The sequence below is a fragment of the Bidens hawaiensis genome, unplaced genomic scaffold (genome assembly GCF_021521415.1).
Source record: "Bidens hawaiensis isolate Kalapana, Puna unplaced genomic scaffold, B.hawaiensis_p1.1 tig00012785_1, whole genome shotgun sequence".
Lineage (NCBI taxonomy): Eukaryota > Viridiplantae > Streptophyta > Magnoliopsida > Asterales > Asteraceae > Bidens > Bidens hawaiensis.
The window spans coordinates 349,276-353,191 of NW_027492061.1; positions in this window are offsets into that span (position 1 = coordinate 349,276).

The following is a 3,916-nucleotide window of genomic DNA, read 5'->3' on the forward strand; positions in this document are numbered from 1 at the left end:
TTGAGTGTTAATGATTGAATGGCCTTGTCACGAATTTCATCCTTTTGTAGACGAGCTTCATCCAACTGATTCCTCTTTTGCATCTCTAGGTGCATCATCTTTAGCATGTCCATCACATCAAATCCCTTTCATCTTCCGCATTCAACCCCTCATGAAAAGCATTCAACAACTCCCAAAGAGCTATACCATGATGAGGACAATTCTTGATCATCATGTTGAACCTCTTGAATGCTTCATGAAACATTTCACCCGATTGTTGTTGGAAAGACCTCAAACTTCATCTCGCATCATTAGTCTTTTGGGCCGTATAAAACTCTTCCAAAAACCTTTGTTGCATTTCAGCCCAAGTGTATATTGATTCGGATGGCAATGTGTAAAACCATCTCTTTGCCTTATCCTCCAACGAAAATTGAAATAAAACCAATTTCACCTCATCCGGTGAGAAACCTTGACCCCCGATCGTGTTACAAATAGAGTCATATGCCTCCAAATGAAAATAGGGTTCTTCCGTTGCTAAACCCTTATACTTCGGTAAACTTTGGAGCGCATTGGTTCTCACTTCAAATGTTCTTCCTTGGTGGTTTTGAGGATAACTACCGGAGATGGGTTATTGGTGATGATCGGTCGAAAAAGAGCTTCAATTCCCCTAACCATTTCCCTTGCATGTCTTCTTGGTACTCCCAGTGGTACTCTTGGTTGACCCATTTGTCGGTAAACGGGCCTTTGTTGCACATTTTGTTGAACTTGTGGTTGGGGATTTGGTTGTTGAAATTGAGGTTGTTGAAATTGCGGTTGTTGTGGAACTTGTTGCAATGGTTGTGCTTGTTGTATTTGATTGACATGTTGTCCACCCCATTGTTGCACTTGTTGTTGCGGTTGAAAGTCGGATCCATACCCAAACTGCCCTTGAATCCTCAACTGAATCCCATCAACCCTGCTTGAATAACCTTCTTCGAACTCTTCATATCCTTCATTGCCATCACCATACCGTGGCCCACCAAACAATTACGGGCCTGATCTTTGACCGGATGGAATATGAGTTATGGGTGGGTCTTGGGTAAATGTGTATGGTTGTTGATAACGTGGATTTTTTTGAGATTGGAAAGATGATTGTTGTGGTGAGTTTGATGATTGTCCTTGCATAGGCATGAAAGTGGTCAAGGGTGGAAGGTTAGGTGGTGATTGAAAACTAAACACGGTTGAAGTCGGTACATTTGTAGAGGTTGTGGTAGTAATGGGTTCAGTGGATGATGGGTTTTCAGAATTTATGGGTGGTGGCATTGGCGGGACAGTTTGTTTTGAAGTCATGATTGTGGTGTCAATTATTCGACTTTTTGTGCTTGGCGACCCAATAATCTTGTTTTCCCTTTGAAGAATCCGGTTCTGACGAAAGGTTCTCTCGATTTCAAGATCAAACACTAACAGTGAGGAAGACCGAGAACGTCTTGTATGCATATACCTGTAAGTACCTGCACACTGGCACAACCCGCGTAAAACTGATAATAAACAATTAAACAAAAACTTCTAAAATAACACACGTTGCGCACTACTCCCCGGCAACGGCGCCAAAATTTGACACAAGGTCGAAGACTCGTGCAAAAATAAACCAAAACAACTAATTAGATAGTGGTAAATGGGTGTCGAACACGAAGAGTTTGTGGAATATGTGTTACCAAGTAGTTTTATAGATTAACTAAATTTAAACTAAATGAAGAAAATAAAATATCAAAGTTTTGGTTGTTTTGTTTGATTAACGAAAATTAACTAAAACACTTAACACGGTTTTTAAATCAAAGATGTGAGGATATGCTCTCCCTCGGTTTCAGGTTTCAATGAATGTTACTGTAAACGTTTAATCTGAGACTAACTATAAAAACATAATTCGTGAATATGCAAATGAATGTGGTAATTGGGGACTAAGTACTTAGATTAACAAACGCAAGGCAATCACTCAAAAACCAATTAGAGTATCCAACCCCGAATTCCACCCGATTAATCCTGATTGCCTATAGCACCAAAACTGACGGTTCAGAACTTCATCGAGAGGTATTTGATACGTGAAACACCGGCAAGACACTTCTTCAGATTCGATACATGAAACACCGGGTGAACAATTGAGAGTTCAATAGGAAGTTTGAGCTTATAGGCAACAGGACCAATTCTGTCAAGAATTTCAAAAGGACCAACGAAACAAGGAGATAACTTTCCTTTCTTTCCGAATCTGACCACTCCTTACCACGGAGATACCTTAAGAAGAACACGATAGCCAATATTGAATTCTAGAGGTTTCCTTTGTTAATCCGCATAACTCTTTTGACGACTACGAGCGGCGAGTAGATTCTAACGAATTTGAGCAATACGATCAGCCGTTTCTTGAACTAGTTCAGGACTAACAATTTGAGATTCCTCGACTTCGTTCCATCAAATTGGAGAATGACACTTGCAACCATAAAGGGCTTGGAAAGGTGCCATTCCAATGCTAGAGTGGAAACTATTGTTAAACGAAAACTCGATGAGCGATCAATGAGTATTCTAATTGCCCTCAAAATCGAGGACCCATGAGTGAAGCATATCTTCTAGAGTTTGAATCGTACGCTCATACTGACCATCGAATTGTGGATGATAGGCAGTACTGAGATCCAAACGAGTTCCCAAGGCTGACTGAAGTGACTTCCAAAAACAGGAAGTAAAATGACAACCTCTATCGGATATAATGGTTAAAGGAATTACATGATGACAAACTATTTTTTGCATATAAATTCGAGCCAACTGGTCCACTGAATACGTTTTCTTGATGGGTATGAAATGCGTGAACTTCCTTAAACGATCAATGATCACCCAAATATTATCGTGTTGCTTTCGGGTAGAAGGAAGCCTAGGAATAAAGTCCATAGCAATATCTTACCACTTCCACATGGGAACGGGAGGTTTTTCGAGTAAACCAAAAGATTGATGATGCTTGGCTTTTACTTTAGAACACGTCAGACATTTCGAAACATAAAGAGCAATGTCTTTCTTCATTCCAAGCCATCAATAGATGAAACGAAGACCAAAATACATTTTATATATACCGGGATGAATAGAATATCGTGACTTGTGAGCTTTGTCCATAATGAATGTGCGAAGATTATCATGATCGGGAATCCACAAGCGATTAAGAAAATAGAGCAAACCATTGGGCTTAGATTCCAATTGAGATTCCGCACCACATGACATCTCGTCATACATGTTGCCTTCGGAGACGGACTTGTGTTGGGCGTCAAGAATACGTTCTTCAAGATCACTGTGAATAAGAACACAAGTAAAAAGAACTGATTTGACTTGTCTCTTACGATTAGAGCATTGGCCACGAGATTCGCTTTTCCGGGATGGTAGCGAATCTCGCAATCATAATCGCTAAACAACTCGGCCCAGCGACGTTGTCTCATATTGAATTATTTTTTATCAAATATGTGTTGGAGACTCTTATGGTTAGTAAACACTACGCATTTGGTACCATAGAGGTAGTGCCTCCAAATTTTCAAGGCAAATAAGACAGCACCAAGTTCGAGATCATGTGTCATATAATTCTTTTCGTGTAACTTGAGTTGTCTTGAAGCGTACGTAATAACCTTGTCTCGTTGCATGAGAACACAACCGAGACCTTGATTTGAAGCATCACAGAAAATGATAAAATCTTCATTACCTTCAGGAAGAGCAAGAATAGGAACATTGCAAAGCATGTCCTTAAGAATTTGAAAGGCTTCTTCTTACTTTGACCCCTAATCGTAAGGTTTACCTTTGTGTGCTAGAGCGTGAGGGGCAACACAATCTTCGAAAAATTCTAAATGAAACGACGGTAATATCCTGCCAAACCAAGAAAATAACGAACTTCGGTGGGAAAAGTTGGTGTTTTTCAATTTTGACGACTTCAATC